Source organism: Micrasema longulum, unplaced genomic scaffold, assembly GCF_059751315.1.
Source record: "Micrasema longulum isolate JH-2025_06_02 unplaced genomic scaffold, ASM5975131v1 h1tg000469l, whole genome shotgun sequence".
Lineage (NCBI taxonomy): Eukaryota > Metazoa > Arthropoda > Insecta > Trichoptera > Brachycentridae > Micrasema > Micrasema longulum.
This window is the reverse complement of record NW_028277667.1, coordinates 785,886-799,561: the sequence shown is the minus strand read 5'-3', so window position 1 is coordinate 799,561 and position 13,676 is coordinate 785,886. Positions and strand designations below refer to the sequence as shown.

Genomic DNA, 13,676 nt, shown 5'->3' with positions numbered 1-13,676 from the left:
GATGCAGATATTATTACACTTTACGAATATGCCAACTTGGCACTGTTCAGAATTCCGCATTTTTTATTTTACTTCTAGCTAATATTTTTTTTTCTAATTCAGAATCCGTATTATTAAATTACGATAATAAATTGACTTATCAGTATTGTAAATCTTTTTTTTTTAAAACCAGGGAATTGGAAAAATAAGACTGAAAGCAGGCTGAATGCTGTCAAAGTGCGATATCTCAGGCGAATATGAAGTAATTTATTATGTAAATAAAAAACGAGTGATACTTTAATCCACAAATTTGGAATATCCAGTGACCGATTTCATCGCTTTCGCGACATCTTCGAGACTGGTATCTTTATTAAGGAGTTCAATGTATTTATACAAAACAGAGGTAAGGATAGAGAATTCAAAATTATATGAAAGTAAATTAAATAAAGTTATTTTTATCTTAAGGATCATTATCAAAAAAAATTCCGGTTAACTAATGAGTTGATATAACGATATATTAATAAGTTTAAGTATTTTATTTTTAGTGTCCCATCCTTCGTGAGTGCGTTTTTGTCAATTATGATTTCTGAAAAACAAAGGGTAAAAAGTCATTAGTAAAAATATATTACAATGGGTATAGTAATGGAGAATGCACGTGTGTTATCTGTTCATTAAGTAATTCTACGTCGGGTTTATTTTTATTTCTATTAATTTCGACAATTTCTAGTTGGTCAAGTTTATGGCCTTTAGGTGCAATATGAATTATTTTTACATTATTTTTCAAATCAAAGTAATGTTTATTTTCTATTAAATGATTGGCAAAAATCTATATTATTCGACCAGAATGTGCTCTTTTATGCGTGTTTTAAAGGCTTTACCCGTTTGGCCTACGTAGCATGTATTTATTTATACATCAACGGTTCAAAGAACCTTTTACAAAAAAAAAATAATTTACAGAAATAATCACAGCGGTGCACAATAATCGTGTAGTACATAGTATGAAATAATAGAATAATTAAAACTAAACAATTTAGTAAACATATAATACAAAAAGCTAAAAAGAAACTAAATAACATTTCTAAATAAAGATAGCAATAACCATGAGAAAATCTTACGTACTAAATATAAATATAACACAGTAAAGTTGAGAATAACTAGATAATAATAATTAAAAAATTAATACAACATTAGTACTTAAAAATAAAAGTTTTTTGAGCAATAAAACAAAAATAAAAAATAAAAAAAGTTATATTACTAAATAATAATACTTCTATTTAGTGAAATCATCATCATCACTTGGTTGAAAGAAGTTGCCATTTGGCAATAAATCCACCAATGTACAATTAAAAATTATGTTTAACATGTTAAATAAAGAAATAAAAAATCACGTCTTCCAGGAAACATTACATTACATTTTTACAGTCATTACAATTAAGGAGGTAAGTTCCTGAGTTGGAAAACTTATCTTTAAAATTTAAACTTATCTTAATTTAAATTTTCACTTACAAACTTAAATGTTTTGAATATGTAGTAAGTTTGCGGGACAGAAAGAGCATTGCCTCGCTTATAATGGCCTTCAAACTTCTGAACGGGATAATTTATAATCCCAACATTTTGGAGCGACTATTTAAGAGCTAGGCAACAAGACCAATTGTTCTTCCCAAATGCAGGACAAGTTTACCGTTGATGGTGCCTGTGGCGAGGATGATTGGTATGTTGAACAGTCTACCGAGAGAGGTGGATCTTTTCCATGCTGGGATTACCAGTTTCAGACTCTTCTTCTCTTACTTTTTATCACAATATGTTTGATTAACATGTTTTTATTTATTTATTTATTAACGGACATTGTCCATGTATACAATTTATAGGGTTTAAATATTACAATAAAAGAATATTTTCGAAGATAAAAAAAAAAGAAACGAAGCATTGACAAACATAAGGGACATCGAGACAAGATCTGGACTATTTATTTAGTGCTCGTTTAAATCGTTGTAAACTTAAACCAAAATAGTCCAGATCTTGTCTTGAGTTAACAATACGACAAAGGCGGGTCATTGGAGAATTTAGGCCATAGTTTGTTCTATGCTGATCGATGAACAGTACTTCATTGTTTCTCAATCTACGAGTCGGAATATTGAATTTTACTTGTCCCGGTAATGATGGAACATCGATTATACAATTTAGTATGTCGGACATATATATGGAATCAATATTAGTTCTACGTTTTTGTAGACTAGAAATATTTAACATTGACTCTATTTCAGCATAAGAATAATTATCTCTCTCTAGTCCAAGCATCCGTGTGATTTATGCGATTGACATAGAATGGGGACCAGACCACGGAGGCATATTCTAGAAGAGGGCGAACAGTTGAGCAATAAAGAGTTTTGATTGTACGGACATTAGTATTTTTTTGTAAATACCTAATCATATATCGTCGCCGTTCAATCAAAAGTCACTAACCCAAAAAACATCATTTTTAGAAATCGCAATTTGAAAGTTTGGATACCAATAAAAAATCAGATCTTCATGATTTGGAGGCTTTTCGTAAACAACATAATTCGTTCGTGTCTTTTTGATCAATTCCATTGGTCATTTTTTTCCATCTGATGCATTAAAAAATATCTGTACGGTTTTCAATTTTCAATGAGGCGAGGTGGCTAAAATTTGGTTAAGTGACCTTTGCTTGTTTACAATCTTGAGAATACACGCCTATAAGAGTTAGTGAAATGGAAGAAATATATTATTTATTGTTTCAGCATTTACTTTGTGGAAAGACATTTGGAATTTATTTAAAATAAAACACTTTGTAAATTTACCACACAAGAATTTATTACATTAAATACACGACTAGTTTCGGGTAATCAGTATTACCTATCCTCAGGTGTAAATATAAACTAAACTAAAATACATACACAGATTAATATTAGGTACTGATAGTGTTGGGTGGAAGGGGGAAGGTAATGTGAGGTGGTGTAATACTGATTACCCGAAACTAGTCGTGTATTTAATGTAATAAACTCTTGTGTGGTAAATTTACAAAGTGTTTTATTTTAAATAAATTCAAAATGGAAGAAATGTTACAAATAATTATTTTAATGTGGTTAAAAATTATTTTTTATTTAAAGAAATATTTTTCGAAATTATTGTCCTATCTTCTGTTGTAAGGGGGTGAAGCGGAGGAATAAAGTTGTTTTCACACAAAAACATAGAAAAAGAAGCCGCGTATCTGATGAGTAAGACTGATCACCTTGTGTCAAAAAAATTACACAAATACGCAGCAATTGGATTACTTTCTTTCTTCGGACCTTATATTTTTAACTCCTATTATCGCATATATATGAAACAATTAATTATTAGCGCTTCTGGGTCTAATAGGGTATCTGTCTGTCGGTCTTTTTTGAAGGAAGCTTTTTTTTTAAATAACTTTTTGTAAATCATCATATTGTTTGAATTTTTTGCGTAATTCTACCTAGTAATGTTAAGAATATATTGAAATGATTAAATTATTTTTCTGCTGAATTTTTTTCAATAATGAATCGCATTTGCTATTGCTTTTCTCCCATGCAAACATTGCAATATATTCAATGCGTTAGTCAGTTCGCACGTGTGCTTCTTGCTATTTGGTTATTTCTCTTGTCGCTCATTTCCAGCAACACCACAAAAAATCCGGATTTCGCGCGTTAGATTTTATTTATCGATTACTTATATGTACATGCAGGTACAAATTATGAAAAAAAAAAAAAGCTTACCGATTTAAAAAGTCAGCGTTCGCCACTGCTATATTATGGGCCTTGAAAAGTGAAGTAAAATATAATCTATAAATACAAACATACGTATGAGCTTACTTACATTACTTTAAGAAAACACACGTATTTGATTTAATTGCTTTTTAATGTTTTTCTCGCGTAACAATTTGTTATCTGAACTAATGCAATAATATTTGCGAGGTTGCAATGACAATTGAAATTATTTATCAAATTTTCGATGCATATCCATCGCTCGGTTGAATTAATAAGCGATAATTTAAAACGTGCGCCATTCCCCGTTTGCACAGGTGTATTTTTACACCTAAATAATTTAAGTCGGAGTAAACAATTAATATTCAAAACCGTCGACAGATGGCCCGAGTCTTTAGTTTGTTGATTGTGCAAAATTAAAATATTCGCCTGCGACAAAACGTCCCTGGTAAAACTTGCGAGACGTCGTGCCGTAATGGCATACGGTTTCTTGAATTTTTTTAATTTACAGGGTTTTTCAAAATGATGCATTCATTTTACCAAAGACAAATACAAATTATGGACAGACACTACACTAAACTTTATATTTTTTGAGTAAAATTAATAACGAGGCCTTTAAAACATTGGTCTACAAATCGTCGCTTTAGTTCGTTTTTGTCCAACAGAATATTTTTAACGAAATCGAGTCAACTGTACAGGAGGTCTGAGAAAGTCCTTGTTAATTAAAATGAAAGAAATTAAATTGTTTAAGGTGTTTTTAACGAATTTCGTCTTAAGTTGTGGTCATTATTTATCCCATTTTCGTAAAAAAAACTTTAAAGCTTTATTTCTGCAGATATGTGTTTTGGTTTGTTAGACAAAAACGAACTGAATCGACGAAATTAATAACTTTAACTACTAGAAAGGAAGCTGAGGAATATGTCTCTTAGGCAGAGCATAATTTACATTCAAATTGAGTGGAGATAAGTTCGTGTTGTAGTTTAGTGACTGTTGCGCTTGCCTGCGATTTTTGAGGTCCCGGATTTGATTATTGGCAGGAAATAAGGACCTCGGAATTATCATGAACTGTAAACTTACCTTTAATGAACATATTGATACTATGATTAACAAGTCACTAAAACTCGTGGGTTTTGTTAGCCGGACATCTAGTGACTTTACTAAGATGTTCACGGTCACTATATTGCTCACTTGTTCGTCCTCTTTTTGAATATGCATCCGTGATTTGGTCTCCTTTCTATGTAGGCCGGATATATAATATCGAATCGGTGCAACATCGTTTGCTAAGAAAAGTAGCATGGATGATTGGCCTCGAGAGGGGAGACTACGCTAACGGAGAAATGGAGTCAATGTTCAAAATCTCAAGTCTACAAAAACGTAGAAATAACATTGACTCCATATTTATGTTTAATTTACTGAACGGCTTAATTGATGTACCATCGTTACTGGAACAAGTGGCATTCAATGTTACAATCCGCCGGTTGCGAAATAATAATGTGCTGTTCCTCGATCAACACAGCACAAACTATGGCTTGCATGCACATGAATGTCCCGATTGTGTCGCATTGTAAACTCGAGACAAGATCTGTACTTTTTTGGTGTAAGTCTTTATAGATTTAAAAATCTTCTTGATCTTGTCTTGAGGTAGTAATTTTTATTTTTTTGTCCTAGCTTTTAATTTATTTAGTTGTATTTTATTTTATTAGTTCCTGTATTTATTATAAGAAATTGTATTTACCATTTTTATAATGGACTGCATAAATCCGTTAATTAAACAAGTAAATAAATAAATAACAATGAACTAGAACATGTGACTTACCTAGGACTTACAATGGACAGACAATTAAAATGGACAAAACACGTAGACGGACTCACTAAAGTAATGGCATCACTACATAGCCTCTTCTACAAAATTAAAGATTTTATATCAAGAAAAGAAAAAATTATGATGTACGAAGCCTATGTCAAAAGTAAATTGAGTTACATGATCGCCTTCTGGGGAACTGGTAACAAGACAGACATAACAAGAATACAAAGACAACAAAATAAAATTCTTAAACTAACATACAACCTACCCTACCTGACCTCTACGACTGAACTGTACAAAAAAACACACCAGTTTGACATAAACTACTTGACTAAAATTGAGACCTTAAAAATTGTGCACAAAATAACACTGGGAAACATACAAGACGACGACATAATATTAGTCAAAAATGCTGACATACATAAATATAACACCAGACAACAAAAACACTATCATATTGAAAAAGCAAAGACAAACACAGGACAGTCAAAAATACTACATAATGGACTTAAACACTACAACGACCTACCTTACTACTTGAAAACTTTTAATGGAGACAAATTTAAAATCAATCTGAAAAAGCACATGATGACTGAACTAACTAGACTAGACGAGACATAAAATGACTAGACAATATTAAATTTCTAATGTAACCCTAACGGGTTTTTTAAAATTGTAAATAAATCAAAATAAAAAAAATATTGGTTTTAAAGGTGGTTCTACACTAAAATATATCATTGTTCCTGGACTACCACCTGATGAGTAAGACTGATCACCTTGTGTAAAAAAAAATTACAAATACGCAGCAATTGGATCACTTTCTTTCTTCCGACCTTATATTTTTAGCTCCTATTATCGCATATATAGGCGGCCTCCGTGGTGCAGTGCTCAAGACGCTTGACTTACACATGGAAGGTTCCGGGTTCGATTCCCGGTGAGAAAACAAAAATTTAATGTGATTTTTCTCAAGCCCGGGTGTTCTGTGATGTAATTCACCATTGCAATTGGGCCTCTTGGCCTGTTGTGGTGCAAAAATTAAATAAATAAATAAAAAATAATAATAATAATAAAATAATATATATGAAACAATTCATTATTAGCGCTTCCGGGTCTAATGTGGTATTTGTCTGTCGGTCCTCCAGGAAGCTTTTTTTTTAAAATAACTTTTTTGTAAATCATCATATTGTTTGAATTTTTTGCTCAATTCTACCTCGTAATGTTAAGAATATATTGAAATGATTAAAATATTTTTCTGCTGAATTTTTTTCAACAATGATTCGCATTTACTTTTGCTTTTCTCCCGTTCAAACATTACAATATATTCGATGCGTTAGTCAGTTCGCACGCGTGCTTCTTGCTATTTGGTTATTTCTCTTGTCGCGTATTTCCAGCAACACCACGAAAATCCGGATTTCGTGCGTTAGATTTTACATCCATGCCGCTCCCAACACCACGTAGTACCTTTAAACTAACAGGTTGCGTGACTTGAGATCAGTGTTATTCAAAGTGTAGCGTGATGTCATAATGGCGTCCTTTTATGATAGTATTTTATGAAAAAATGTTTTCGAATTTCGCAGCACTTCCATGACAGTCATAATGAAGTATTTTCTTTGAATTTTAAAGTCGTATTTAGAACATTTTAGCTGGGGTATTCACACTCGGGGTGGTTAATTTGTTTGCATTGTGATTTAGTTAAGGTAATTTTTAAAAAAAGTGAAAATGCCCGAGTCAGGAAATATGGCGGTATGAAATTGAGTCCGTTATTCCGAACGACCCGGTATTGTGTGATCGCTATTTGCTTATCTGAACAGCTGGTGTGAGGAATGAAATGCTGCCGTGCTGTTGTTATAACTGCCAATCTATGGGATGAATCATTGCTAAGCAATCTAAGTCTTCCATCATTTGTATTTTTAACAAGAGAGAACGACACCTCTGTAGAATTTGAAAAAAAAATTGTACGAAATATATAGAAATCTAGATACCTATTCAAAAAATATTTTAAAATTTTCATTCTTACGATTTACCCAATTTAACATTATTATATAAACATAAAATTATCACAGTAATATAAAGTTGCATTGACTGTTTAACATGGGTGAGTAACCCTGTTTTAAGACAGTAATTATTTTACTAGCCAACATCACAATCTTTTTCTTCAGGCTTCTGTCCTCCACTGCTGGATAAAGGACTCTTCCATACCCTTCCATGTCTTTCGTTCGGTTGCTGCTTGCAGCCAATTTTTACCCCCCACAGCGGCTATGTCGTCGAACCATCTTTTTTGGGGTCTTCCGACGCCTCTCTTATTCTCCCGAAGTCTCCATTTTAACAGTTTTGGGGTCCATGTCTTGTCTCGCAACGTGTCCTATAGCCCAATCTCAAATAACTATCGACGTGCTTAAAAACATGCCAAGCATTTGAGCGATCACAATGAACATGCTCAAGTTATCGCAGTCATAAGTCGCGTGTAATCTCTAAGTCAACGCTCGTGTCGGTTTGTTTTTTGTTTTCCTCGTAAATAAATACAGTTTATTGGCGAAAAATCGGCGTTTACTAGAAAAAAATAATACAATATATTGCATTTGCAAAATAGTCAGGAGAATCTAATACAAAAAAGGGAAAATTAAATTACAATTACTATAGCGACTGCTTTTCTTGACATTTGGCTTGCCAACCTCCAGCTAAATGCAATGAATAGCATGATAAATTATAAATATAAATAGCAGTTTTGTAATATTTTCCATATTTACACCAGTGAAATTCAAATTTGTGATTGCGCAGCAGGATTATACGTCGCGAAACGTACATATTTTAACATTTAAAATTAGGTGTTCACGGATGTTCCATTGTGATCGCGAATACGATAAACAACCATGCTGAGAAATTGTTATCACGTCGCTTATTAGCACGTCGGTAGTTATTTGTGATTGAGCACCTGCCCATTGCCACTTCAGTCTTGCTACGCGATCCATGATATCCGCTATTCTGGTTCTGTTCCTAATTTCTTATTCTGTCTCTTAGCTTATACCAAGCATGGATCTTTCCATGGATCGCTGTGCGAATTTAAGCTTTTCTACATTTCTTAGAGCCCTTACATCACAATGAGTAATATTATATCGCGGGGCAATTATTACAACTATGTAGGTAACTTCAAAATCAGCGTTTTTGAGTTACCACTAAAAACACATATTTGTAAATTCCTCCACAGAGCCTCACCCTGGGGGACCACTGGTTCTTTTTTAAAAAATATTCGTTTATTTTTCCATACATATATTTACATAGAATTTTCTTTACAAAAATACACTTTAAAAAATACATCTTAAAATTAAGCTATACTGTAATTTGGAAAAATGCTCACAGAGACTTCAGCGTCTGAGCGTGGGCCATTCCTTTTTTAATAATTTTTATAAGAAGATGTCGCCAAAGCGATGAAACCGGTCACTGGATATTCCAAATTTGTGGATTAAAGTATCACTCGTCAAAAAACGAAACAAAGAAAGAAGAAAATAAAAATTTATATAATAAATTTATAAATTTATAGTATGTAAATATGGTATGACATAACCATGAAAATAAAAACAAGATTAAAATATGCTGCTATTACAAAAACAGGATTTATTTGCAGTATATATTTTATTTTTAATTTGGGGGAATTTATTATTATTCTTAGTGGTGGGGGTCAGTGCTATGCAAGCTCCTGACGTCACTGCGACCTGTGAAGATCTATTGTGACGGGTCCCCGTGAGTTGTTCTCGCCATCCAAGGGGGCAAAGAGCTCGCCCCCACCTAATAGCCCTATACTTTACGGATCTGTGCTTGGAGGAGGAGATTGAGCAAAATGTAAACTCTCGCCTTCCACACAGTAGCCAGGCTCTTTATAGACCCGGGCTTGGAGGGCGAGAACTATTCACGGGGACCCGTCACAATAGATCTTCACTGGTCGCAGTGACGTCGGGAGCTTGCATAGTACTGACCCCCACCTCTAAGAATAAAACTAAATTCCTCCATGACAGCTACAAATAGGCAAGTTGTGATACATTAAAATCATATTACGATGGTTTGAATGCATGACTTGTCTATTTGTAGCATTCGTGGTGAAGAAACAATTTTTTAATTTTGATACACCTTTTTATACCGGTTAGTTAATTCAACAATGTTTTGAGTATGTTCAAATGTTTGCAGACAGGCTGAATTTCCTCTCTAGGGAGTTATTTTTTATTGTTTATGTTTTTATTTATTTATTTACACCTTTTATCAAAAATACAATTTTACGTTCACTTTGCCCAGCTAACAAGGGTACATACCCCGTTCCAAGCTAGGCAATTACATTCTCATATATATAATAATAGTTAACAAATTAATAGAGAGCACAGACTAATAAAATATAAACTAACACGTATACACATTTTGATACATATACATACATACATATATACACATACCCATGCGCATACACATACATACATTCATAAAACATAGACAATTTATTTATAATGCGAAACATCATGATTGCTATTAGTATATATATATTTTTTAATTATTCTTTATCTTCATATTTTATTTTCGACATCCAGATTAGATTTAAATCCATTTATATCTAAATTTGTCGCAACAGAGAGGGTAAACATTTTTGAGAAGGGAATATGAAAGTCTAGGCATTTACAGGGCTTACGAACAGACCGTGGAATTTAAGAGGTTAATCCAGCCTGTCTGCAAACATTTGGACATACTCAATACGTTGATGTTTAAGTCAGTTTTTAATGTGATTTCAATTCGCTGTATAATTTTAAAAGCACTAAATGCTGGCACTCGTTAATCCAGATAATTGGATTTTTACTGTTATAATATTTTTACTCTTTGATGCTCATCTGCCTTAATGAAAATAATTTAAAATGAGCACAAAGTTCATAGAAGATGGATTGAATATAAAGACCCACGCGAACGAGTCCTTTGAATTTTCAATGTTCCGGTCACGTCAAAAAATTCGGCAAAAATAATGTTATTTGAAATATATAGCCAAAGCGTAGGGAGAAATCCCTATCAATACACTTTGAAAATAATATACCTTAAACCATAGAATTAAAATAACTTTTATAATTCTATGCCTCAAACGATTGAGGAACTTCAGCCCTACGGGAAATTGGATACAAAAAATGTTTTCTTACGCGGGGTAAAAATAAGAGCATTAAATTGTACGGCAAAGTTTCTTGAAAATGTACAGAAAAAATAATAATAAATATTTTGATAAAAACGCACTACTTTAAATGACGTCACTGGTTCATGTGAATCAACCTATAATCTAAGAGCTATGGAAGATTTCCGGTATGCTTGTCGCTTCTGGACCAATGGGAAGAACTGAATGAGAATAAGCGGAAATGAACCTCTGACGTTACACGCGGAGTTATTTCAGAAATACAAAACTTTGAAAAATCGTAGCGCCGATAATACGATACATAAAAATTTTTAAAAAATAATTTCGACTTAGTTTAACAGTCTATTAACAAATAAAATTTTTTTTAAAACCACTGAACTTCCTCATTATGGGGATACCTCTGGTACAGGGGAAAGGAGGTCTGCGGTCTATTCCTAAAGTATTTTAAAACATCTTATGAATTACTTAGCAATAATACATAACAAATTTATAAAGTACCTAAAACACAAAACCACTTCTCTACAATACCGCAGAGTGTGTGCGGGCCAACTACTGCTTCGCAAAATTGTGACAGGAATAGTTGACTGTGCAGAATTACTTAGTTTTATAACAATACATGTACCAGCCAGGATTTGTAGACGGTACTAACTGTTTTATGTACCAATAAGTAAAACATCGTATGTTAAAAATGCTTTTTTTCGTAAGACTTTTTCAGTGTGCAATACGTAATTTAAAGACAAAGACTACACAAAATCACTCTGTCAGATTAAAAATTTACACTAAAAATTTATTATTTGACTGAACAGACATTTTAATAATAAATATGGTCATCTCCCTTTCCCTCCTTATAATAATAATAATAATAATAATAATGTTTGGATAATTTATATAGCGCCATTTTTGTGAAAATCACCTCAAGGGCGCTGTACAGTAAATAAATATCCCAAAACGTCTTGCAGCTACAGAGCACAGGGACGGTTGGGATTCTAGTTCCTCGTCTCTAATTATGATATATTACAATTATGATATATATGAGCTAGATAACAGAACGTCTTGCAGCTACGGAGCGCATGGACAATAAGAAATCTAGCCCCTATTTACACTTTTATTTTTTTATTTGACAATGAAGTTTAGAGTTTAAGTGATATTTTAAAAACGAAATAAAAAGCAAATTTATAAAATTAGAAGTTAGATAACAACAAGTCTTGCAGCTACTGAGCGCATGGACGGTTGAAATTCTAGACCCCATTTACTAAATTTAGATATTTTATAGTTGATAACATTTACATAATATGATAAAAATAATATGATAGCTAACATCACAAAAAGTCTTTCAGCTTCAAAACGCATCGCCAAATGGAATTTCAACAACATAAGAATGATTTATCTTATCCTCCCTTCAAGCATCCTTGTCCTAATCCCGCCCAATTTAAATTGAACTGGTTTTTTAAATATTTTTTTATGTATTTTCTTTGATTATTCAAAATATGTACATGAGAATAACATTTTTATATGTAAAAACTTATATGTATTATATTTTCTTTACTAACTTTTTACACTTTGTGTAAATCTGTTATTGGTTCTGAGTTAATACACAATTTCTTTTTGTTTATTTATTTATTTATTCACACTCTTTATCAAAATACAATTCCATATTCACTTTGCCCAGCTAACAAGGGTACATACCCCGTTCCAAGCTAGGCAATTACATTTTAATATATTATAATACTTAACAAATTAATATAGAGCACAGACAAACAAAATATAAACTTATTCGGATACACATTTTGATTCATATACATACAGACATACACATATATACACACATGTATATATAAATATACACATACATATATACACATGTACATACACACACACGTACATACACCCATGCGCATACACATACATACATTCATAAAAACATAGACAATTTATTTATACTATAAATATATATGTAGAACTGTTGGTTTCCCAAATTTTTTTATTTTTTTTATTTCTAATGATCAACTTTTTATAATGCCACTTTTGAGGTAGAAGAGGTTCCAAAATATCTGCTCAACATGAACCCAAACAAGGGAAGTGGAAAAAATGAGATCGCTCCTTTTGTTTTGCAATGCGCGAACTCCCCGTCACCACCCTTGACTAATATTTTTAATAGATCAATAAAAAAAAACACCTCCCCTAAAAAAATAAAAAGCAATAAAAGTGCCGATTTTTAAATCTGGATCTAAAAATAATATTCACAATTACCGTCCCATATCGATTCTTTCAGTTTTTTCAAAATTATTTAAGTTTATGGTTTACGATAAAATCTATCCAAAAATTCTTTAAAATATTCATAATTTTCAACGCGGTTTTCTGGAAAGGCGCTCTGTATTTACGAATACGATTAATTTCGCCGAATACGTCACATCCAATATGGATAACTGAACGCAAGTTGACGTCATTTACACAGATAAAGCGTTTGATAAGGTGGATTACCGAATTTTACCGTAAATTAGAATATCTGGGAATACGCGGTGACTTATACAAATGGTTCATGTCTTGCTTAAATAATAGACTTCGGTCAATTATGGTTGAAGGATATAAATCTGATTTCAGCTCCATTCCGTCTGGTGTACCACAGGGTTCGCACTTTGGGCCACTTTTATTTAATGCCTTTATTTATGACATTCAATTATGTTTCGAAAATACCCTTTACCTTTATTGAACTGACGGTATTTTTTTTTACTTAAAAGTTAGGTGTAGAAATGACTGTGCAAAATTACAGCAAGACTTATATGCATTATCAAATTTATCAGTTTTGTGCGTAGACATTCAAAACATTTAATGCTTTCAATTTTTTTTAAATGGAGAGTGAATAAGCAAATCTTCTGCTACATAATAAGGTTCGTTGGCTTTCAAGAGGAAATGTTTCAAAACGAAAATAAATTTGGCCCTCGAAAGAATTCCTAATTGTTGTACTGCTGATCTTTTTGATGAGTTTACCGACCACTGTCATAAT

General features: G+C 32.3%; 1 protein-coding gene across 15 annotated transcripts in view; it reads left to right on the top strand.

Annotated features, from left to right (window-relative positions):
• The window catches only part of mtd (TLD domain-containing protein mustard), a 426,229-nt gene that overhangs the window by 337,180 nt on the left and 75,373 nt on the right, over positions 1 to 13,676 (top strand). The window lies entirely within an intron of this gene.